General features: G+C 43.3%; 1 long non-coding RNA gene across 2 annotated transcripts; it reads left to right on the top strand.

Moving 5' to 3' along the window:
- The first annotated feature begins 11,150 nt into the window (after positions 1 to 11,150).
- Positions 11,151 to 23,902, top strand: LOC130249424 (uncharacterized). Of its 2 annotated transcripts, none has more exons than XR_008839797.1 (5): positions 11,151 to 11,295; positions 15,706 to 15,936; positions 16,403 to 16,574; positions 21,072 to 21,368; positions 22,084 to 23,902. It is a non-coding gene; the product is annotated as an uncharacterized LOC130249424 (long non-coding RNA). The 2 variants fall into 2 exon arrangements; XR_008839796.1 differs by lacking the exon at positions 11,151 to 11,295 and adding an exon at positions 13,513 to 13,858.
- Positions 23,903 to 24,919: the final 1,017 nt, after the last annotated feature.

The raw sequence follows: 24,919 nt of genomic DNA, 5'->3' as shown, positions 1-24,919 counted from the left end.
TTGCTTTACAGGATTGTTTACAGGACTACTTCAGCGTGTAATTCTCAGCTCCAGCTTGCTGGCACACTACCCTGAACCACATGGGTTTATGCAGACCTCTCCTCCTGACCTTTCCAGTGAGCCAGGAGAGGTCTGCATAAACCCCTGTGGCTCTTTACTGCAAAGTCAACCTCTCAAAATTCAGGGGAGAACTCTAGCTCTTCTATAAATAAGGATAATGTTGGAAGGAGGCAGGTTATAGTTTTTATACCAGGAAACATGATAAAGGGATCAAGGGGAGAAAACACATGCTTTTGTCATTCTTTCATTATTTGCAGTCTTAACTTAATCTTTTGCTGCTGTGATTTGCCAATAAAATGGGTCCTTCTTGTTTTAGAGAAGACACTTTTAAATCATTGATCTCTGCTATGTTGTTGGATGAATGAGACCTCACATGCCAAAGGCTCCAGTTTAGAAAAAGAGTCAGCACACCTTGCAGAGCTCTGCTACTTGTGTTAGGCTGCTCAATACACATGATTTAATTTGAGGGCAGAGGTACTGAAATGGAGGTTATCTAAAGTCCCTCAAGAGTGGCTAAGATTGGAGAGCCTCCTTAGAGTTGCAAATCCATGTGTGCCCAAGACCTCTCAAGGTAAGGCAGTGAAGAGACACTTTCACTTCCACAATTATTGGCTGCTAATCTCCTATGTCAGAGTGCATGTAGCTGTTCCTCTAGGATGAATTTGGAGAGGTTGGGACTACCACAAATTTCATTTTTTCAAAAGAAATGTTTTCTTGTTTAAAGTGAGGTAAATATGAGCATGACAGTGAGAGAAATGTGTCCTTAAAACATGAATTCAGTTCTAGTATGTGAAAGGGAAAATCCTAACCAGCTTCTGAGGTTTCCTCCAAAGCAGTAGCATATGGGGAAAATCAGTTTAGAAAGCAACCACTTTGATTCATGTAAATTGGTATAAAAATTCCTGAGAAAGCTCTGAAGTAAGCTGGAAAAAGGTTAATATGACTGGTTTGGTTGGGATGGGAGGTGGTGCATCTTTGAAAATGCTGAGGAGAAGATGAAAACAGGGTTACTGGGAGATGTTTTTTCTCTGAAACTTCAGCAACTGCAGTAATTAAGCAGCATCAAGGAATGTATTTTCAAGGCAGGTGTAGAACTGTGTAATGCTAACAAGAGACAGTGTACTAGAGATGTACAAACAGCTCTTCTCACCTCTGCTGCTAACTCCTCATGCTGCTCTAGTTCCACGTGTTTCCCCCCTCCTCCTTCCTCTCTCCATGTTTCTCTTGTTTCTTTCTCTTCTTCAAACAAGGCCAATGCAATTCTTTTTACTAGCACCAATAGGGAAGGGAACACAGGCTGAATCTGCCTGGCAAATTTGCATGCCAAATTCATGACTGTCGGGCTCCTCTCATTCCCAGAAGTATTTGTCCTTAAAACCACTTGGAACAGAAGTGACATTGTAAACAAGACAAGTGTCCCCAATGAGCAAATGAAGCTTTTCAGAATTAAGTTTTTAGTAATATACGTCAGCATTCAGTCAATTGTTTCCTTAATCTGATTATGGCATTGCACTCCTTGCAGCAACAAACATTACATTTGTCTTTTATAGGAAAAGAAAAATGGAGGTAAGGAATGTGCAGTCAGGAAGACTGTAACTTGGAACACCCTCATTCAGATTTGTTTTTCTCTTTTGGTGGCCTTGTCCAGCTGCTTCAGGTCTCTTTTGCTGCAGTATAAATGTCTGTAGGACAGCAGTACAGACTCCCTCCATCATGTATGAACAGGAGGTGGTTCCCTGCAGTCTCCAGTGCTCACATGCATGCATCCCTGCCCTGGGCTCCGTGTTGCACTGCCACCAACATTGGCAACCAAGAGAGGCACAGGGCTGCTGTCACTTGGTCTCCTCACTGCATGCAGGGGACACAGGTTGTGTTTGCACATGGGGTTTCCATGGGCTTGGCACGGTGACCACCCTGCCGGGGTGACACACGCTGGTGGGTGTAAGCTCTCCTTTTTCCTAAGAGGAAAGCAGGACCTTGGCATGGATCAGAATCAATATGTGTTACTGAGGTATCCCAGAGGCCTTGGCTCCCTGGGGCCTCCCAGCTCAGGGCAGGGTGGCTGTGCTTTTCCTGCAGCCAGCCCCAGCACCAAGATCCTTGGGAGCACACCAAAATTGATGTGCTTGGTGTACATTGGTGTTTCGTGTGAAGATTCATTTCTGGTCACCTGCTCCTCCTTTGTCTGACTTCCGTGGTCCCACAGATGCTGTGGAATTCATTCCTTGACCCAGATTTTCCTTGGGGCTCCTACACAACTTCTAAGGCCAGAAGTTCAAACCTTTGGGCTTAGCAGTTCTGCCTTTGTCTGAACCCTTGGTGAAACGCAATTAACACGTATTTACTTGGCTGAGAGGCACATTGTAGGGCTTAATGAATGGCCTCACAGTACCTGGGGTGCTGTTAAAGCCTACAAGAGCCTGATAAGGAGGTGAGCTTTACTTAATTAAGTTAACCTTCAGATTAATCGAGCTGTGTGTTAAAAAAAAAAAAAAAAAAAAAAAAAAAAAAAAAGCAACGTGAGAGCACACAGCTCCTGCAGGTCTGTAGTCTTGTTTCTGGGGCTGCTCTCATTAGAGTGAGCCAAACACAGTGTCTGTCAGAGGGTATGTACATTGCTGGAGTGCACGCTGATCCTCCCTGCTTATTTATGCTTTGCAAAGTGTAAATTTTAGAAATAAATTGTTGATCTACTCTGCATGCAGCAAAACTTTGCCCAAGGCTGGACTGGTGATTTTTTTTTTTTCTGTGTGTCTACTTGCTCCTTCAGATGAAGCCCACATGCTGCTATTTCAGTTCCCAACCAAGCAATTATCCAGCTACATGTATGTGCAGAAGCACACTGAGCACAGCTGCCTCCCCAGTGACTTCAAGGAAACTCAGGTGTCTCTTTCACTCCTTTTATTGCATTGACCCTTTGTACATTACCCTGCAATTCTTTTTCTTTAGCGATTTATGGCTCTAAAGGTATATCCTTTTAAAGCCCTTTCTCCTCTCTTGGCAGATTGCAATTATTTTTCTTTCTTTTTTTAATTTTATTTTTTAATGACTAATTACCTAGGGGCTTTGTGAATAGGCTGTTGGTTTTAGTGCCTCTCTGCAGGGCCCCTTCTCGCTCAAGTGTAAAAGACAGAGAGGTCACAATAGCAGTGCTCAGCATAATCTCCCCCTTCCTCCACTGGAAATCTGTCACCCACCCCTGTAGCTCTTGACGTGAAAAAAGGAAGAAAGAAGCAATATGTGGGAGAATCTCTGTGGTGTGTTGTCTGGCAGTCTGACGTGCTAATGTTTCCTTTGCTGGGAAACAGCTGAAAAGGGAAAGGGCTTGCTGACTGGCTTCTCTTGCCATCCACGGTGAAGCAGAAGATGCTGAGCGGGAAACCAGAGCTGGTACAGCCAGTAAGGCATGCAGAAGCAGCCATAAATCCCCTGCTGATGTGCAGGGGAACCTCAGTCAGCAGAATGTTCTCAGATGCTGGGTACAAGCCCAGGTGGAAGAAGACAGAGGACAAACAGTGTCACCCAGTGGAGCTCTGGCAGAGGGGAAGGGAGCCCTCAGCAATGGGGGGGTTGTGATGCAGGGCCCCAAAGGGCCTTGGCACAAGCCCAAGAGAGCTCCTGAACAGGGGGCTGTACCAACAAGAGGTTGGCTGTGCCAAATCTCTGCTGTGTCTGATGGAAAATCTTCCCAGCTGAGCAGCAGAGGGGGTTATTTTGTCTTCCTGGGGTGAACTCTAGACTTTGGTACCTGGTATCATCAGGAGCTGCTTCACATCTAGTGGAGTCTTAACTGTGCAAACCTTTTGGGTAATCAATAGTTTAAATGCAGTTGAACATAGTAGGCAAAAATTATTGGTTTGGCTTTTTTGTTGGGAAGAATTTCCAGGGAATGATGAAGACTTGTTTGAGAGTCGATGTGAATATTTGTGGCTTTGGGTAATCTATAAAATCTCAGAAAATATTCTGTATTGTATGAAGTAAATGGAAAAGGAAATGTCTTGCCTTTAATGGAAATATCTGTAGTCTAATCTAGCATAGGACTAATTTATAATATACATGCATTTCTTTATGAATTTAAAGATTATGTCTTCCAGTTTGTACTCATCATGCTTATCAGATATGTTTCAGGATACAAAACACCTGTAAGCAAGAAAGTAAACTGAAGATATGTTGTATTTGTTGCTTTTGATCATGTCATCTTGGAGGAAGAATCCTCAGAAAAAATTGAACAGAAATATTTACAGTGACACAGATGACAATACAACCCATGGGCTTTGGCTCAGGCAAGTGCAATATCCAGGAAAATCATGTTTTCTTACTGGAGCAGGAAAAAAATGCATTAAAAAGGGTCTTTTAATGCATGCCATAGTTACAGAAAAGTGTTTTTATATGGGGAACCACTGATGTATTTCCTTACAGACAGTATACAGCAGTGTACGTCAGCCTGCCTGTTTTATTTTGTGCATCTGTCTATACAGATACCTCCTATACTAATATAATTCCATGAGACTGAGCTTCCATGAAGGGATTTATTATGGGTGTGATGATCTCAGACTTTACAAATGAGCCACAGTGATTTTAAAAAATGAAAATACATCAAATGTCTCATTGGATGAAAGATTTGGATGAGCTTGATTTTATCTGGATTATCTTTAAATACCCAAATTAGTTTTCATATTGTCTAAAGGGATGCAGAGATCTGGGTTTGCCTGTGTGAGTCTGAAGGCTGGGGCTGACTCTCACTTGGTGTCTGGACAGGAAACTGGATTCTTTGGCTTTGGATACAGCCTGCATTTCTCTAAGATATGTGCTCTTTGTCCATTTGGAAACTGCCCAGACATAGTTTGAAGACTTTGACTGTTTGTCAGGAGTTTCTGAGTGCTGAACAAAGCTTGCCAGGGAGGTAACACTGTTCCTTGTAGTGTTTCACAGGTGGGGTATGGGTCTGTGTCTTGGCTTTTTGCTGCATGTGTGCTTAGGCAGCAGTGAGCCCCAGCATGACCTCTGCTTGGAAACGTCTCCTGAAGCCACGACAATTGGGGCTGGACCCAGTTTCCCACTGCCTCTTCAAATTGTGGATGGCTGAGAATGCCTGCATGGGACCTATCTATGCTCCCCACAAAAAGATAAACCATCAGTTCCCATTTCTAGTCAAGATTAAATTACAGCATCACATGCAACTACAAAAGGAAAGTATCCAGGAGGGAGTATGTGATCTGTCCTCCCACGTCAATTCTCTGCTGCTAGATCAAAGCTACCAGGAACTTAAAGGGGCAGGTCCAGGGAAAACATAATCCCCCACTTGTTAGTGCTTGCTGTTCAGTGGTAAGGTTTGTGGTAGCTGACGTTTTCCCCAGTGTCCCAGTTCTTTGAGTCACACAGCTTGGTGAGAATTGTTTTCTTAAAAGTTAATTTCTAGAAAAAAGGCCTGAAGACATGACCAAAGTCCTCCTTTGTCAGTGAGAAGTGAAAAGAAAAAGGGCCAAATTTGTTGTTTTAAGCAGTACTTTTTAAGCTTTTCTATGATCCAGCTTGTGGGGATTTTTGAGTGAGCTGTGACAACACTGTGTTACAATTATGCAGCACAGTACAATGATGCTTCCTACTGCCATCAGTACCTCTTCACTTTGCTACTTCTTCCTGCTTCTCCATTTCCTTATTCCTGGGGTTACTCCAGTCCCCATCTCCCCTCCTTATTGCCCTTTCTCAGCCTTCCCCCCTTCCCACCACCTCAGTGCTCCTCCTGGTCATGCAAGCAATGAGCATGGGAAGGGCTTTAGTCCCTTGGTCCCATCCTCATGTCCCTTCCATCAGTGTCACTATTTCACCCCAGGCTCCTGGTGGCTTTAAGGGACACAATAACTCAGAGCTTGCTGCCTCCTTCTACACCTGGCAGAGGGCAGTTTTGGTGCTGATGTTCATGGGGCTCCCCAGCACTTCTGTGGCAGCTGAGGTGTGCCACCAGAGGTGTGCAGCTCCAGCAAGAGGTACCAGAGGGTCACAGCTCCCAGGACTGATCTTCTCAAGGTAGAGGTACCTCATATGACCTACCTCAGCGAGGAGAAGGATACAGGAGAAAGACATGATGGTGTGGTTGTATAAAAGGTACAGAAATGGGGAGGGAGAAGAAGATTGGATTTCAGACTAATGTTTTAGTGTTTTACAATTTAGGCTTTGATTTTATCCAGTTGAAGTTTAGTCTGTGGGGCTGTGATTACTGCCTGTGGAAGGGAAGGCAACTTGTGTCCATGGTGTCCTCTGTCCCTGGTCTCCCCTGACACTCACTGGAAAAAGCTAAGCTCCTCTGCAGGGCAGTTCAAAGCAGAAAATTAACTCCATGCTCTCCTTTTTCTGTCCAAAGCCAAAGATCCCTTTTCTGAATAATGCTTTCCCTGCTTTTTTTAACACATTGCTTTGTTGAATTAGATGAGACTCAGTGTGTGAGTTGACCTGGACAACCATTAGCAAACACATATAAAAGCTACACCTGTGAAGAACAATTGCAGGGAGAGGGCTGCCATGCAGCTCCAGAGGCTGCTCTGGCTCAGAGCAGGGGAGAATTGGCAGCAAAGAATGATGGCTTTATTTGTACACCAGTTTCAGGTGTAAACAACAACTGCTTCATGCAAACCCTTCTGTTCATAAAGCTTCTCGCTTGACAATGGAACCATTTAGCAATCACTAAACCCTGCTCAAGTGCAGATGCTCGTTTTTTATTCTGAAAAGATATATATATGTGTTTCCTTTTGATAACTTAGTGTTGCTACCAACATCTATCACCAACATCTGCTTGAAATAACTCTTCTGACCCATTTCTCTCCCCTGCTACACACATTCTCAGTCCTGCTGAATTTTTGTGTAACTGCAGGCAGTGCTGGCTTGTGGCACTGGACTAACTGTGAGTCAAGTGTGAAAATGTGCCCATACTCAGCAGGTGACAATCACATGTGCCACTGGGTACAGCTGTACAGGAAAACGAGCTCTGTGTGTCACCACTGCAGGAGAGAGTCTGCTGGTAGTCAGGTGCAAGTCCCAGAGGTTGCTGAGACAAGGTGCTGATCATCTTCAGTTCCCAGGAATTGCATTTCCTGGTGACTCCAGGAGGCTTCATTCCCTGTGGAGGCTTTGGCCCTTCTGGAGCCCTGCCCTTGCCCCTCAAACCTCTTCTTTGCTAACTTTTGCAAATGCTGGCTGGATGTGCGAGCCCAGCAGGATTAATGGTGTTATTACGGTTGGCAGGAGTCTGCATTTCCTTGATTCATGCGAAAAGTGCCACCTCTACCAAGCCCCTTAAGGTGTTCCTGTCTCCAGCTGATGCTAAATATACCATTTAGAGTCCTTCTGACCCTCTTAAAAATACAGCTTACCTCCTGAGCAATTTCCACAAGTATCCTGGACTCACTAGAGATAAATTCCCATGGGCAGCATGAAGCCTTGGAAGCACAGAGTTTCTTGTAAATCTAGCTCAGAGCAAAACATAAGAAGCCCAGAAAGATGTCTAAGGTCTGCAGAGGTATAACCATGTTTAAAGACATTTGCAAATGATACCAAAACTAGGCAAGGCCTACATGAATGACTGGGAGAATGAGAGCAACTTGGCTGAGTGGGGAGCACTGCATCCAGCTACCAATTCAGAGAGCTGAGTTCAGTTAGCTTTGGAGAAGGTTTCTGAACCCAGCAAGACATCTCACCCCCCAGACTCTTTGAGAATGCCCAGCTCACACTGATTAGCACTGTCTTCCTTTGAGGAAAAGCTTGCCAGAACATTTCTGCTTTTCCAGAGTGTGATTGGCTTCTGTTTCCAGCTGTCCCAGAGAAGCAGAGGGAGGGTCTGGGCTCATTTAGCTCTAAGCAGCAGGGTTTCAAGGACCCCTCCCCATGGCACCTCACTCTCCCTTGACTTAGAGGTCTAACCCAGAGCTTTGCTTCCCCATGCACTGGCCATTCATGTAAGAGTTGGACTCCATCCTTGTGGGTCCCTTCCAACTCAGAATACTCTGTGATTCTCTGTCCCATGTCTGTGTGTGATCAATGGCCACTACATGGAGTGGGGGCCTGCCCAGACAGTGATGCCAGAGGCTCATTCAGAAAACCATTACCAGCCTTCTCCCTCTCCTGCTTTCTCCTCCTGGCCCTGCTCCCAAAGCCATTTGCTATTACCAGGCTGCTGTTGTCCCTGCAGCAAAATCAGCATGATGCACCTGAGCACTTCTCAGGGCCAGGGTGGCTTCTTAAACTGTAGTGTTTAAGCTCTGGTGCAAGCACCAGTGTGGGCAAGGAGTGGGTGCTCCATGCCTTGTGTTGGTTCTGTGAAGGTAAACAACCTCGAGTTGGAGGGGGGGAGATACCATCTTACAGGAACACAGACTAAGTGAATTGGAGGCAGAGCCCTACATGTCTCTCAGGTTTAAGCTTTAAGCACTTTACAGGCTCCTGAGAAACAAATTTCATGGTGCTGTTGGCAAGTTTTACAGGTAAGTGTTTAATCCTTGTTCTGTTAATAAGGCAGCTAATGCACAATGTTTTCCTCAGTCATATAATGTACCATCAACCATGAAAAATGTCTCCAGCCCAGAATGGCAGGATCTTGTCTGCACCTCTGGGCATGACACACACACAGCAGGACACCTGTGAAGCCAGAGAGGTGCAAAGCCTCCAGGGATCACAGAAATTCCTGCTGATTTTGTTTGGCACGGGTGCATTCAGGAGTGATCTGCCTGGGGCTATAGCACAGTCTGTGTAACTCTGACCTGAGCTGTGGTCTCTGAGCCCTCCCTGCCTCTGCACTTGGGCTGGGCTCTGCTTCCCTTGGCACAAACACGGGAGCTCAACAGGCTCCATCGTTTCTTAAGCACCAAAAAAGTGAATGCTAGAAATGCTCTTTTTTTGAAACATTAGTACTTGACAGCTCCTGCCAAGCATTAGCAGGCCAGTAAAATCTCTCTACATAAATTGTGTTGTAATTAGTGTGATTTGTTTAATGTCACCTTGTCTGGCTGTCTGAGAAACTGTCTCAAAATATAAAAACACTGCACTTCTCAGTTGAGAGAATGGACCCTGACTTCACTAAGACATTTTTATTTCTCACAGTTTTTTTACCATGGCCCTTTTAAATCACTCAGGCTGGAGAGCCTAAGCCAAGTTAGGTAAGAATTCCCAGATGAGGAAAATAAGACATAGTAACAACAAGCATAAAAATTTTCTTGGTAAAAGTAATGCAATCATAATTAATGCATGTTGTATTTCATTGGCAGGGCAACACAGTAAAAACATTCTGATAGCCCAAAACACCTTGTGTGTGTGCAAACAAGCCATTTTAGGGGAAGCAATAGAGAGGTGAGAGGAGAAAGTAGTTTGCTTGCTGGAAAGGTGTGTTAGGGTCTGACCTTTCTCCCTGAAGTCCCTCAGCCTTTGCTGGTCTCCCTGAGCTGCACACCCAGGTCTGGAGAGCCAGCACGAGTGAATGGTGGCAGCTTTTCCACCAGGTGGCAACAAGGAGAGTCATAGGAAAGCAGCTGAGGGGCACTGGAGAGACTAGAGAGGAGCTGGGTGGCAGCACTGTGGCTTCCCAGCAGACTCCAATACATTAGGAAAGCCCCCAGCTTGAATGTGGTCCCATCCATCAGAGCCCAGAAAAAGCTCATGACAGGTGAAACAGGAGGAAAAGCCATCAGGTCTTACCCTTGGTTGTTGAAACCTGATAAAATAACTCTTATCTTCCCCATCCCATGAGCATCACCAGCAATCTGAGAAGCAGAAAGAGAAAAGAAGAAGAAGAAAAAAAAATATTAGGGAGCCTTTTCAAGCATGAGAAGTATCTTGGGATGAGAAAGGTGCACAAGGAGCATTGGATGCCCAGCTTAGCAAGAGCATTTTTTCAACTTCAATCTTTCTTCCAAATGTTTTGCTTTTATTCCAACTAATTGAACAAATGTCTTAAAATTCACAACACAAACTGAATTTGATTAAATCTAGCTTGGTTCATATGATAAAGCACTGCAGTTGGAATGCAGCTAGAAAAATACATTATGCTAGGACAAATAAGTACGGTTAACTTCAATAAGAGCTGAGGTAAATTGCTTTTTGCATGAGATGTGCAATTTTACCTCAGTACAGCTTTAATCAAAGTAAAATATTGTAGGACAAGGGAAAAAAAAAAACAACCTACAATATAATGTTTTGTCTACCAGCCACTCAGTAAGTAACATTTTAGTTTAAGTTGCTAAATAAAGCCTAGGCTACACATTATCTGTATTATAGTTGGTATGTAAACAATTAAGGCAATAAATGGCTATGAAATAATTTATATTTATAAGAGATTTTTAAAAAAACCCAGAGATGTGTATGCAAATTGTCTATCAGAAGCTTGCCTGCCACCAAAAATTACACTGAAAGAGGAAGAATGAAAACAAATACAGGTATTTTAATTGTGTTTGCAATTCACACTTGCATTTTCACAGCCACATGAAAAATAATGTAAATTAAGCATTGCAAATAAATTGGATAAAAAGTAGTAACCTTGCATTTATGGGAAGGAATGTTGCTGTTTTCTCCTCAGTGGTCCACAGCTGATGTTACGTTTTCCATAATTATTATGTGGATGTTATGGTTATAATGTGGGTTTCAAATTCCCACTTAGGGCTCATTGCAGCCTACCTCTCCTCTGGGGAGGACCTGCCCTTTCTGGTGTGCTGCTGCCATTCCCTGCTCTGCCTGGATGGATGCTGCTTGTGCCACAGCAGGATCACCTGCTACCCTCTCTCACAGGGCTGGAGCTGTACCTCCAGTGAGGACACAGCAGGACACTGGGTAGCACAGTCCAGATGCTGGGAAAATCCCTGATCTTTGATTCCACCTGGGACTACAAGCCCAGGATGGGGAGACATGACAAAGCTTCCATCAGAGCCTCTAAAGGGTTTCACTCCATATTTCTGTGTGCCACAGGAGCATACTGCCTAGCATGCAGTATACGTGGGAGACACACTCTCCAAGGGGATTCCTGATCGTATTAAAGTGGGTGACACACCAGTCACAGCCTTCTCTGTTCACTGCAGGACTCCTTTGGCTCACACACCCTCTCTTTGCAGGTTTGCCAGCCAGTGTAACTGCAGAGCAGGAAGCAGCACTGGAGGGTAGGAGTCCTCAAAGCTTGTGCTGGTGAATCATCAAGCTGCAGGCTTCTGAGACAAAAAAAAAAAACCACCCACCTACACATCTGTCTGCCATGGAGAAAATGTAGGGAAGTTTTCTGACAGTTCATGATCTGTATTGTGCTTCCCGTAAGCTTCATGACTGCATAGGAAGAGCTGCCCTCACTGCAAACCTGAACCTGAGCAGTGGTTGTGCAAGGATGAGAGGGGTCTGCTGCCTTTGGCACAGTGGTCAGAGTAACCCCTTGGCCCCCCTCCTGTAATCCAGCTGAGGGAGGGCATGGAAGCTGTGTTTAAGCCACCAGTTCTGAGAGGATCTGCATGGAGGATGATTTAGCAACCTGGAGAGGCACCAGGAATGCCTCAAGAGAACCAGTAAGGCAGTTCTCACCACCCTGTCAGCTGAAGTAAGAATAGACTAAAGCAAATGTGTAAAGCCTTGATTACAGTCAAATGTTTGGTAGAGGCAAGATAAGGGTTCATTAGATAGCAGGCAATCTGGGCAGTCTAGCACTAAGGACCACATACAGTCATCTCCCAGAGACAGGAAGGATTTGTTGTCTCAACATTCAACCTGCTTTTTTACTGAGTATCCCACCAAAACCATCTTCATTTGAATTTTATGTGGAAATCTTAGCTTCTGAGAGGCAAGAAAAATGAGGGACATGACACCCTCAAGTGTCTGCAAGTTCAGAATCGTTTTGCAGAGAAAATAATTTTGGGATGATGGAAAGGTGCTGTGTGGCCTCAGGCACCCTTTGCACTCAGTGCAGAGCTCGAGGGAGACCTGTGCATGGCACCCTACCTTTGGGCTTGGACCCTGGGTGTAAGGCTGCTCTGGCTGTGGGACAGGGGAGCAGAGAGCAGAGACAGGCACTTCCTTCCAGGGGTGTTCCACAGCAGACAGGGTCCTGTGCTGGGACACGTGGCCAGGCAGGAATTCCAGCTTGGGAATCAGGAATTCTCCTGGTCAGGTACAGGACATGGAGGTGTGAACAAGCTGGTTCCTCTCAGTGCACACAGAGGTCCCCATGAGCTAATTTAAACCTGGGCTTGCACCCTTGCCAACAGATTACTGAATCTCCTTTATGGCTGGCCCTGGAAAGAAAAGGGAAGGGAAAAGTGACTAACTAGCCCCTTTGCAGAGGTCAGTAAACAGTTCCAGTTGCCTTTTACTCTCCTCCAAAGCTGTGGGAACCCTGGAAGCCAAACCCACTCCAGAGGCAGCCTTAGATGGGAGCATAGCCCATCTGAGAGGGTGTGGAAGAACCAAAGGCAAATACAGATGATTTCTGCTTTGGAAGAGGATCTATCCCTCCTTTGGCTCCTCTTCATATGACCACATGCTTCCTGATTTCACAGGGAGCCCTGGATCAGTTCTCAGGAGAAAAAGAGCTTGGTAAAGGCTGAGAGACAACTAGTTTTTCCTGCATTCCTTCTCCTCTTCCCTGTGTCATTCCTGGCACATTGCAAAGCACAGCCCCTGCCTCCTCAAGCCAGAAGCCCAGTAGGGAGGGGATACAGCAGCTGCAGGAAAAGCAGGGTCTTCTTCTGGTGCTCCCAGGACAGGCTGAGCACTTCTGACTCATCTGGCCCCAAGGGCATGTCTTATCCCGAGGTAGAAATGCCTCCTATGCCAAGGGAAGTGTTTTCACACAAGGACTTGGACTCATGCTTTAACAACCCACCTTGCTTCTACTATTTTTGGAGACTGTCTAAAGGAGTGAAGCATGTGCATCTGACTCCAGCTGAAATTCAGCAAATTCCACTTCTTCAGAAAATGTATCTTTGCAACTACAAGATGATTTTAATCCACCACATCAAATGACCCATATACTGCTCATGTCAAGACCAGGAGGTCTTGAGGACAGATATGGGTGTTCCCTCCTGTATAGCACCTCCTCTTTCTCCTCAGCTGCCTTCCTTCGACAAAGGATCTGCCATCTTGGTCTCTTGTGTATCCACCAAACTTTTCTGCTCCATGTTTTCAGCCGTGATTTATCCACATCCTTCCTATTAGACCTGGAGAGAATTTTTTTTCTCTTTCCAGCCCTTTGGTTTTACTAGTGCACAAATGTGCTGGTTGTGCAGAGCCCCACACGTGATGGGATTTAACCAGGAGTGTTTCACCCAGCCAGATCAGAATCTTCCTCCTCTTGACATATCACATATCACTGCCTCAAAATGCAGTACTCATGTAATTTTGATTCTGACAGTAAAGGCTGCACTGAAATCTCATCTGGGCTTGTTAGTGATATATTGACTTAAAATACCCTGCTTTAAAGAAGGTTAGGAAAGCAAAGCAAGAAAAACTCCAATCTCCCACTGAAAGCCAGTCCTTTCAAAGGAGAATGAGCAGTTTGTGGAATAGAAACATTTTCAGTCCAAGGGAGACAGATACTGTGTATTTCAACAAAGCCAAAATATTTCTGGGTTATGTAGTCTTAATAGTTCATGTTTTAGTAAGTGTAGCTAGTGCCACAGTCTGAAGCCACATCAGTAAAAACCACTCACTCACCTCCTGCTGTCTATTACCAGGTCCTTGCTGCAGCCTCCCAACAGTTTAAGCTATGCTGACTGTAAAACAACGTAGAAAATTTCCCCAGTGCAGGCAGGCTTGAAGAAGAAACCAGTTTACTGCAATTCATGTAAGTGAAAAATACATGACATTAAGTTGCTTCCCAGAGGCATTGCTAAATGAATAATGGATAAACAATGTCAGTGACCCCCCTGTCACTGAGGCACAAAAAAAGAACAGCAGTGGCTGAGGGTTTCATTCAGCCTGGTGGGAAACTTCCCAGTGGATGGAGTCCCAGACAGAAAGAGGTACCTCTCTCTGCTTTATATGGAGATTACTTTCCCCATGACCACTCACTTCACTATAAATTTCTTCTGCTCTGTGGATTTACACACTAAAAATATGTAATAGGGAAGGAATATAAACTCCCTCTTTGTGGTATCGCTGGCTCACATATTGCAGCTCAGCAGTCATGGACAGCATCCAGCATTAATGCTCAAAGGGATCTGCCATATTTATGACTTCTCCAGCCTCACAGGAGCAAGAAAGGTTGGCAGAGAGTGATTGAAGCACAGCTGAATGAAATGCATTGAATAAAGAGGCAAAAATAAAATATGTTTAGAGTCTGAATTCCTAGAGAAATGAGATCTATGCAATGCAACTTGTCTGGGCAAGGATGTGTGTGTGATGGGTTGCTATTTCCACAAACCCCACACCAGAGTTTGATTCTGCTCAGCTGCTGCCAATGACTTTTGAGAGGAGAACGTCAGCAGTCTTGGAGGCAATTCAGTTTGTCCATCATGGATGGAAACAGATGCTTATGCCTAATAAGCTTATGCTTATTAGCCTTATGGAAAGGCTAATAAACTCACCATCATTAAACATCAGACTACAAACAGAGGCTAAAGGTTTTTGAAACTCTACTCACCCATTCTGCAGCCCACAAAACTTCTCCCATAGCCTAAACAGGCTGAATAATACCCTTGTGTTTGTTTCACATGCATTTGCCAGTTTCTCCAGGAAAAAAAATAATTTGGATGTGCAGGTCACTTGGGAAGAGGTGGCTGCAGTCACAGAGTCCTATTCTCCTGCCACCTTCTGATTTCTCTGAAGCCATCTGCAGCTGCAGGTGCTCCTCTGTGGGGGCAAGGCTGCTATCACCCAGCCTGGGCTTTGCTGAGGGCACAGCTGCTTGTGAATTACACCAGTGCACGTGCAAGGTGGAGGGGCTCCTTGAATTTACAGTGTCTGTTCAGGCTTCTGGGTAAGCCTGAGAAAGTGAACATCACCATATCTACAAGCTGGGAGAAGAGCATTGAGGAGGTTTTCCAAGTAGTGTTTTGCCACAAAATGAGGGGTTTTTTTTGTTTCACAAACATAACTGGCAAATTTTGGCTTGGGGAGAAGGGAGGAGTTAAAAATATATATAGTCAGATATTGTTTTGCAAGATCAACAATCTTATACATGTGCAAAAGGAATTACTTCCTTAAGAAGATCCCCAAAATACTGATTTCCACAGTAGGCAATGAAATCCTAATAATGAATGCAATGACATCAAAGCCCATTACATGTGTTTATAATTAATGTGATCTTGGTGAAGCAGTGATGAGTGGATATTTACTGCTTCTTATTGCAAACAATAGCAGTTCCCAGATTTTCCCACCCACATTCATAACACATTGGAAGAAGGGGAAAATTGCAAAACTAATGTGGCTAATATAGAATTTTTCCATCCAGAGAAAGCTGTGAACATACTGTCTGATGTTCAGAGGTGAAAAAGCACCAACAGTTTCCATTTCATCACTTTCAAAATCAGATCACTTGCTCAGGTGCTGCTGTGATTGATAATGCCAGTGTTTGCTTCAGAAATGTTCAGGCTCACACCTCTGTGAAGGATATCCAGGACTAGGAAAGAAGCTTTGGCTACACTGCATCTGAATGAAGTGGTGCTCACACTGTGGTACTGATTATTTCAGGTCTGTGGAATTGAAGAAAGCTCTCTCTCACCACATGCTGTATCAGCTTTCACTCAAAACCCTCCCAAACAGTAAAAACTTCTGACTTGATTGCAGCTGCTAAAGCAGAATTAAATGTATAACCGGTGGATGAACTGAGATCTGTTTGACTCTGAAGAGGGCCTCGAGCAATGATTCAAAACTACATGAACTTTCAACTTCAGTTCACTCAGGGCCATGGAGTCTTCAGTTGTAAGCAGTCTTTTTCTCTTTTTCTTTTTCTTTTTCTTTCTTTTTCTTTTTCTTCTTCTTTTCTTTTTCTTTTTCTTTTTCTTTTTCTTTTTCTTTTTCTTTTTCTTTTTCTTTTTCTTTTTCTTTTTCTTTTTCTTTTTCTTTTTCTTTTTCTTTTTCTTTTTCTTTTTCTTTTTCTTTTTCTTTTTTCTTTTTCTTTCTTTTTCTTTCTTTTTCTTTTTTCCCCTTCCCTCTTCCCCTTTTCCTTTTCCTTTTCCTTTTCCTTTTCCTTTTCCTTTTCCTTTTCCTTTTCCTTTTCCTTTTCCTTTTCCTTTTCTTTTCCTGTTCCTTTTTTCCTTCTTTTCTTTTTTCCTTTTTTCCTTTTTTTCCTTTTTTTCCTTTTTTTCCTTTTTTCCTCTTCTTCTTTGTCTTCCTTTTATTTTTCATTGTTCATGTTGTTTTTCTTGTTCTTTTTCTTGTTCTTCAGGGTTCATTATTTTGCAGAGAATGAGTCTTTCTGCCCTGCAGGGATCTATCTATCTCTGCTGACTCTCTGCATCTTCTCCACATGGAAGAAGTAATTGGATTGTATTTTCTGCACATGACCAAGACAGCAGGGAAACCCAGAGCTGTAAGCCAGAGAACAAGCTGTCTAGAGGGTAAGGAAGTACCTATTGCTCAAGAAAACTAAATGTCTGGGTCTAACCACAAGATCTTTCCTTTCTTTCCATGGAGGAGCTGAGACATACTAAACTGCATTCACCAGACTGCTCAGGAAGGTGAACTCTTCAAGGAGCAGTGAAAGACATAAACACCCGAATAATCCCTTCAAAAATACAGCCCAGGGTCATTAAATCCTGTGACTATACAAAACAATAAGTATTCTGTGGGATGCTAAATGTTCAGGACATTTCTTAAAGTTATAGTGCAATTGCTGCAAAATCCATTGGCCTTTTTTACACTGCCAGGGCCTCCATGTGCTACCACATGGCTGATGTATATTATTATGCAGGAGCAGCTGCAACACCTCTGCCCAGACAAAAAGGCAAAAAAAAGCACCCTTATTTCATATATATCCAGATATCATTGTATTTATTATTATTATAATGTTGCTAAATGCTATGTTGTAGTCTTAAACATTGTGCTGTTTCTTTTTTTTCTAACAGCACCAAAATCTTGGCATTATTACATTTGGAGAAAGTGATGGGATTGCCAAGGCTTTATGCTGTTAGTCTTTAAATGTTTAGTAGATGTATTACTTTCCTTCAAATGAAAAATGAATGCCTGCTTGTCATTGTCAGCTCCCCCCACCTCCTTAGATCCAAGCCTAAAAAAAGAATCTCTTTGGAGCTTGATGTGTTGCTTGTAGCTATGTTAAAGAAACTGTACTATTCTGGGAACACTCAGGCTCCTCCAAACAGCTCTTGCAGCAGTAATAGTGTGCATGGTTTTAATCTCAGCCTTAAGAACTTTCATTGGTCTCCTAACAAGCCTCACCAGACAAATCCCAAGTGCCACAGGAAAGAAACTGCACTGTCCCAGAATGTCACACCCAAACTTACACTCACCATCATCATCATCATCATCATCATCATCATCATCATCATCATCGTCATCACCATCAGGTTTCCCATGCAGGCTGATTTGTGCCTTTCTCTTCAAGAAATATTTTATCCACTTTGACTGGAATAAAAGCACTGACACAGGGGGAAGACAGTCTGCTATTATTTTCCACTTATAAAGAACACAAATCTGCATGATGAGCCAAATTCTCCTATTGCAAAGATTATTTGTTGCATAAAATAGCTAAAACAGCTGAAAGAACCCATTCCTGGAATTTATGAGGAAAAAATTTTTCTTTGGAGCAGCAAAACACCACCATTGTCCCACTCAGCATATTAACACTCACAGTAGTGATGGCAGTTGCAGAAATGTGGGGGAGTATATGATTAAATCAGTATTTCTTAAATAGTTTTGGAGTGTGCAAGCTGATATTTTGGAACAATAATGGAGAACATACAATGTTCTGAGCTGTCAGAGTTTCTGAGGGGGCAGATTCAAAGGTCTTGCATCACTTAATGCCTCCCAATCTCCAGATTAATGGCAGAGGAGCAATGGGGCAGGGTGTTGTAGTTGCAAACTGGATGAGTTATGATTTGTTCTCTTTTTTCTTTTTTTGAAGAACTTATCATGAATTTATTTATTTGCTATATGGAAAAGTAGAATTGCACAGTACCGTACACAGATTTCTAATGAATAATATGAGCTGGTGCATATAGGCATGAGGATTTGTGTAGTAATTTAAAACATAATATCACTTCAAGCTAAATAAGTTTAGAAAACTTCTCTGAGAGAAATTCTTTACCTTAGGAAGAGGATCCACGATAATGAAAATCAATGTGGCAGACAGAAATAGCATTTAAACCTTTACTAGCAAGATATGACACATCAAAGGAGTTAAATTGATCTTCCAGCCTTCTGTCCCAAATATTGCTGCTGCAAGATGAGCCTCCCTTTCTTTGTGCTGACAGCTACACCGTGTTCCTGTCCCCATCAGTGTACATTGCATGCTGTCTTTGCCACCACCCTGTCTCCATTGCCAGACATCTGAGCTACAGCTGAAGATTTGCATTAACAGGAGCAGAGTTTTGCATGGGCAGTGATGCTGTGAAATCAGTGAAACCCAAGAAATGTGGACCCTTAGCTTGTGAGCAGCCATAGACTGGGATTTCAGTAAGCATCATGACTGAGGCTAAACTTGGTATCATAACAAAGCGTGGGTCTGAATAGAAGCTGCCTTAAACTCCCTGAAGGTTTGCTGCTTCTACATCAGGACTTGTCAGAGAGTAGCTCTCCTACAGAAACAGCCACACCAAATATAGCATGCTGGAGTAAATGCAAGAGGCAGTGCTGGAAGAACACTAAAATTGTTTTGCTTTCCTTTTTTCTTTTTCTTTTTTTTTTTTTTCCTTGGATGCTGTATCTTAAGGCATTTGTATATTCGACCCCTCTAGCCCTGTGATTTCCTCAGTTGTTGATACAACACAGCTACTTTCAGAAGCTTCAGGTGTTTCTAAAGGCCATGTTTTGAGCTGAGGGACTGTTGTGTGCCAGCCCCAGAGAAGTGGTGAGCAAGTTGCTCTCAGGTGACTGTCAGCCACCAGGAGGCCCCAATTATGTCACCTTTTCTGCTGGTCTGCTGCTGCTCAGTTGAATGGCTAGCTTTGATTTAGCTGTGTATTCACACAGGCAGCAAGGTGCAGCTGGGACAGGAGGCAGCCAGACACAGTAATACAGACATTTGTCCACTTTACCACAATGCTGTCTTTATAGAACGGTGGAATGGCTTAGGTTGGCAGGGGCCTTGAAGATTATCTGATTCCAACACCCAGGGACATCATCTGGTTCCATGGGTGGGATACCTTCCACTACACCATTTTCTGGCAACTTCCCTGCTGCCCCTTCCCTCCTGCTCTGCTCAGGATGGCACCTGTTCCCTGTGCAGCTGCTGTGACCTGCAGGAGCTTTGCAGGCTTGTCAATCTGCAGGACCTGTGAAGGCAGCAAAGTAGTGACCCTACCTGGAAACCTAGGTACCCCAAAGCTGAAGGCAAAGCTCTCCTGGTTCACAGAATCCTGGATTTTCACCTGTGGATTTCAAAGCACAGCAGGCACTTATGGGAAGTTTCATTCTTTTGGCCTTTTAATTCCATACAGTCCTCCTCTGCATCTTCTTTTTAAATTTTTTTTTTTCCTTTTTAGTTTGGAGTTGTTCAAACTTCAGCACACAAAGCAGAATGTAGTGAACCCCTTTAATGTCAGTACAAAACCCTTGCTAGAAATGGTTTTGATTGAAGCCAGGCCAGCTTTCACCTGCCCAAACACAAACCCCTAAGGAGCAACCTTGCTGGAAAACTCTGCAAGTGGCTGAGCCTGGAGCAGCTCTGTGGCAAGCCAGAATAAAACACAGCCACACTCTGGGCTGTGAGAGGGATAGGATGTGCCAGCATTTTTGTTTCCTACAGAGTTTGTTCCCACCCTGCAAAGTGAGGGTTTTACTGTGAGGAAGGACAGGAACCAAGTAATACCTTCCCTAATGACCTGTGCCATAACACACCCCTGTGGGTGCCAATAAAATAAAAACAAGGCTTTGGACTGCTACAAAACAGGAGATGTCCTAGGAGGGGGTGCATGCCTCTGAATGACAGCTGAGCCATCTATACCAGCAGAGATCACCTGATGTTTCAAACATCATCAGCAATCTCATCTATAAGCCCACACCCTTTCATTTTAAAATTAAAGTTGTTTTCTGATTAATAGGAGTACACTCAGTGCTAGAAAAAAGAAGGGGACAAAGAGCCAGGAATTATTGTTTCTTAGCTGAACTCTTGTAGACTGAGTTTTGGTCCAGAGTGAGTTATTTTTTGTGTGTGTGACCCAGTGGTAAATTTCTGAACAAAGAACTTTATGATACCAAAACAATGCTTGGAAGAAGCTTTTAACTCTCGATGTGCTGGAGGTCATTTTGAAAACTTCTGGTATCTTTTCTTTTCTTACAGCAGTGCTTGCAAATGGATTGAAATCTTCCTAGGGGATTTCTGTTACAAAGTGGATAAAATTTTAAGTGCTTTGTAACCTCTATGGGAAGAGATAGTATCAGGTAGAGTAGGTAATTTGAATTACTCAGAGCAATGATGCTTTTGAAGGCCTTACTTCACTCTTGTGAAAACTAGTTGGTAGCAAAATTACATTCAAAAGCCTTTGTGCATACTCCCCTAATGAACTTTTGATTTTCGTGGAGTTTGTAGATATGACTTCTTTCTCCTAATGTAATTTTCTTCCTTTAATTCAAGGCAGATTTCTATTTTAAGGGGAAATATTATGTAGCATGTATAGCCACTGTGGAGGAATTATTGCAAATACCTCATTTGTAATCCTTTTGTTCTTCCACTCTGAAACCCCACATCTCACTTCTCCATGGAGGAGAGGATATTGTGTTTGACTTATTACAAAGCCTTAAGCATTCTTAGGATTAACTGCAGCTAATCACTAAAAATATGCCTTCTCATTTTGGAACTGTTGTGACTTTTCAACTTGGGAAAAGAGCTTCCTACGTCAAAATCTATTTTATTTCTAATTTTTGTTTCCCTTTCAAAGGCTGGGCCTGGGTCTGGACCTCACTTGCATGCCCAATAATGTCATCAGGACTGAGGACATGAGGAGGAGGAGGCATCCTGCACCCAGCAGTGAAACCATGCCAGTACAAAGATCAAAACCAAAAGAGACTGGACCTCAGACAAAGGAGGAGAAGGGAAGTTGTTGAGGTCTCCACACTCATTGTCTGATTACAATTCCACCAAGGTGGATTTGAAGTTGTTTCACAGCTCAGCCTCTCCTCCCCAGTGCCTGAGGAGGCAGCTTCCAGCATGACACATCCCATCTTTGACTCACCAGGTAAGACTGGGATACCAGTGAAATCTGGGCAAATATTGACTTCTTTTGACATACAACACTTGTTACACCTATGATACAATATGTTTGTGTAATGTTTTCAGCTTACACATGACAATGGGCTGCAATTAGTATTTTTTGAAGGATAGAGGTGAAGAAAGGAATGTCAGATACTGTGCTGGTGGTTTAGAAAACTGGCTGCTAATCTAGTGTTTTCCAATAAACCACTCTGATTTACAGCATGGAATAAAAGTCATCTCAAAAAGTAAGTGAAATAAACTTGTGCTTCAAGGCATAAACAAGCTTCATGAAAGGTTGGGATAGGAACAATATCCCCTTCTGACACATTACTTTACAACTGCAGAATGTGAAACTGCTTCATTCTCTGAAGGATCTAGTCCTGGCACTTTTAGATACTAGGTATGTAATTTTTAAAATTTATAGGTTCTCCAACTTCTTTCAATGGAAATACGGGTTTTCAAGGATATTTTACACAGGTCAATTGCTATGTAGAGACCAAGAATTTCATTTCCTCAATCACATTTCATGATTGCATTAGAGGGAGTTCATGCCTAGGGACCAATGAACCACACGAGGAAAACCCCGAGACAGCTCAGACCAGGAATCAGATTCTGTCTGACAGTTTTCTAACACCTGACGTGTTTAAATCAATGCTTGATTTTTTTTTTAATTGTTTATTTTTTTTTTTTTATTGCAGAAGACATGCTTCAATTCAGCCAGAAAACAGGAACTTATAAGGAAAGAGTCTGAAAGCCTGTGGCAAGCCTATAAGGACTGATGCACGACATGATTGTAAAGTCTAATTCCAGAATGAAAAATCAATGAATAGACAGAGATTCATATTCCTAAGAAAACAAAGATGTAAATCTACAGCCACTTTGACGAATGATGAGCAGATTTCTCCTGGGGAACATGCAAAGAAGGCCCACACCTACGGAAAGGCTGTCCCAAGATTATGTCACCTACATGTATCACGAAGGAATTTTCTTCTTGGCTGCTCAGAGGAGGATTTTTAACATTTGCCTCCCATTTACTCCACAACATTTCATTGCTGAGTAACTTGTACTTCTTCACACCATTTTAATTTGATGGCATGTACGAGTAATGCAGAGATCTTTCGTTCCTAAGGGAAATTAAGAAAATAATTCCCTCTTTCGCTCAGTAACTCAACTGAATTCAATTTGGGTTCATTCTTTTAGGAAAGGTGCTTACCTAGTTCTGTCAAATTAAAATATGGAAGGGAAAATGTCAATAATAATGACCATCTTGTCATCACAATTCCTAGTTCTTTCATGCCATGCTTCCTCCACAGAGAATTTTATTTTGCAGAGGGAAAAACTTACATAAAGTCTTAGAAGGCTTAAGTCACATCTGTAATTTCTGCATATTGCTAAATATTAACATACACTATGTGCATGGAACAAAACTTCAGCAAACCAGCTTTCACACTGATTTGGTGTTTTGAGCTCACTTGTAAGATTTAAATTTTAATGTTTTTTCTTACATTTACTTTGATGTATATTTATCAGATGAATTGTATGCACAGAAAAAGGTGTAATAAGAGGGCAGAAGTATCAGCTGCATTATGTGTCCCTATGAGACAGAGAAAAAACATTATTTGGAAATTTCTGTGGCACAGCTGGCAGCTGCTGATCTCATTCCTATTCCCTACATGGGGCTGTTAACACAAGGACTCATGAGGGAATGGCGAGGACTGGAGAGGCCATGACCACAGTGAATTTTGATTCTCCTTTTCCTTGGTGTGGCTGCTGTGCAGAAAACATGGCTGAGCAGTGCAGCCTGGGAGAAGGCTGAGTGAATTAATGGAAGAGAGAAGCCTCTCAGAGCTACTGAATCCAGGGAGGATCAGCCTGGATGGGGATGTGTCTGGGCTGCAAGTGCTTTGCAGGGGGAGGAGAGGCTGCTGGATTCTCTGCTCTCACGCTCCTCGTTCCAGCATCAGCCTTTGGGCGTTAGCATTAGCTGTCCTTATTTCATTATGCTTTTATTTGCTGCTGGCAGCAGAGCAGGGCTGGAAGCTGCCCAGGGTGCTGGCTGCAGCCACTCAGAGACCTCTCTTTCCCCAGCGCTGGCTGCAGCATAGAATGGACAGGCGCTGAGTAAGTGTGTTTCATATCCAGAGAAAATTTTCCAGAGTGCCTAAATGGCTTGAAACTGCAGGTTCTGATGGCCAAGATCAAGCAACTTGCTTGGGAAATTGCTTCCAATTAGCCTTCTCTCTTTTTGTCTCTCTCCCTGTGTTTGTGCATTTTCAATTATGCAGAAATGTATAATTTGGCTCCACTTTCCTTTATTTAAGCAGGCAAAGAACAGTGAGCTTCAAAACTGCAGAATACCTTGAAATCTTTTAACTTCAACCATTCTGCCTCTGATAGAAAAACATGTATTTCACTTTTAATTCTCAGTCACCTTAACTGGTACTGGTAACTTTGTACCCACAAGCACAGAACACTAGATGGATAGACTGCAGCAAAACGAGTTACGTGTTGTATTTAGAAACAACTACCTTTAAAAAATTTACCTGTCTGCCAAGACTTGGAAAAACGAGAAAGCAAGTTGAGCTCAGTACACAGAGCAGTTCCTCACTGCCTGACTCTCCTCAGGGCTGCTGGGAACGCCTGGCATGTCAGGTAACACATGCTGAGCAAGAGCCAAAAAGCCCTTCACTGTTTGTAAAAATGAAACAAGCTCCTTGTTGGAAAACAGCTCTTTTCAGAGGCATTACAGCTGTGCTTGATGCTGTGGCCATGCTTCTCAGCCATCAGGCAGAGTGCCTACCAGGGACCAGCTTTCAGCAGTGTCAGTAGGTAAGATATATAACAGGGACAGGTCCAGTTGTCTTGTGCCAGAGCATCCCACCTTTCTGTATACCTTCCTTGCACAAACAACACACTAACAGCAAACACAAGAAACAAGCAGTGGTTAAATATACCTATTTAATTGTTCACAGTCCACTGAGCCAGGAGAGCCCCTGGGGTCACCCTGCACTGTTTTGACCTCCAGCTCTCTCCTGACTCATCTGCAGCTCTGCAGTTCTGTGTCAAGAGCTCTTTCAGTTTTGGCTTTGCCCTGCCAGTAGCATCTGGTGCTGTTCTCTCCTGGTGTGAGTGCAACTGGCTTCCACTTCCTAAGAAAAGAGATGACTTTTTGAGGCTGTGGTGATCTGGTGTGGCAGGTGCTGTGCAGTCTCAGATAGGAGGTCTCGACTAGCAGAGTCTCCTGTCTGTTCAAGAGCTTACAAGCTGAATGCCTTTGTAGCCTCTCCTGGGCTTGAGGGTGGCATCAGGGCTGGGGCTCTTTCACACTGCAGGGTTTGTAACATCTGGCCAATGCCATGGGTTATAAAATAAATGGCACCACGTCCAACAAACATCTCCAGGGGTTTCTCTGACTTTAATCTCCCATCTCTCAGGCTTCCTGTGCCCATATGTGTCCATAATGCTTTAGAAATGACAATCCTAGTGATTTTGGCATCGAGGATGCATGTGAAGCTGGTGCAGAGGCTGGTAAGA

The sequence above is a fragment of the Oenanthe melanoleuca genome, chromosome 2 (assembly GCF_029582105.1).
Source record: "Oenanthe melanoleuca isolate GR-GAL-2019-014 chromosome 2, OMel1.0, whole genome shotgun sequence".
Taxonomy (NCBI): Eukaryota; Metazoa; Chordata; class Aves; order Passeriformes; family Muscicapidae; genus Oenanthe; species Oenanthe melanoleuca.
Note: the sequence above shows the minus strand (reverse complement) of the source record. Positions and strands in the feature narration are given on the sequence as shown.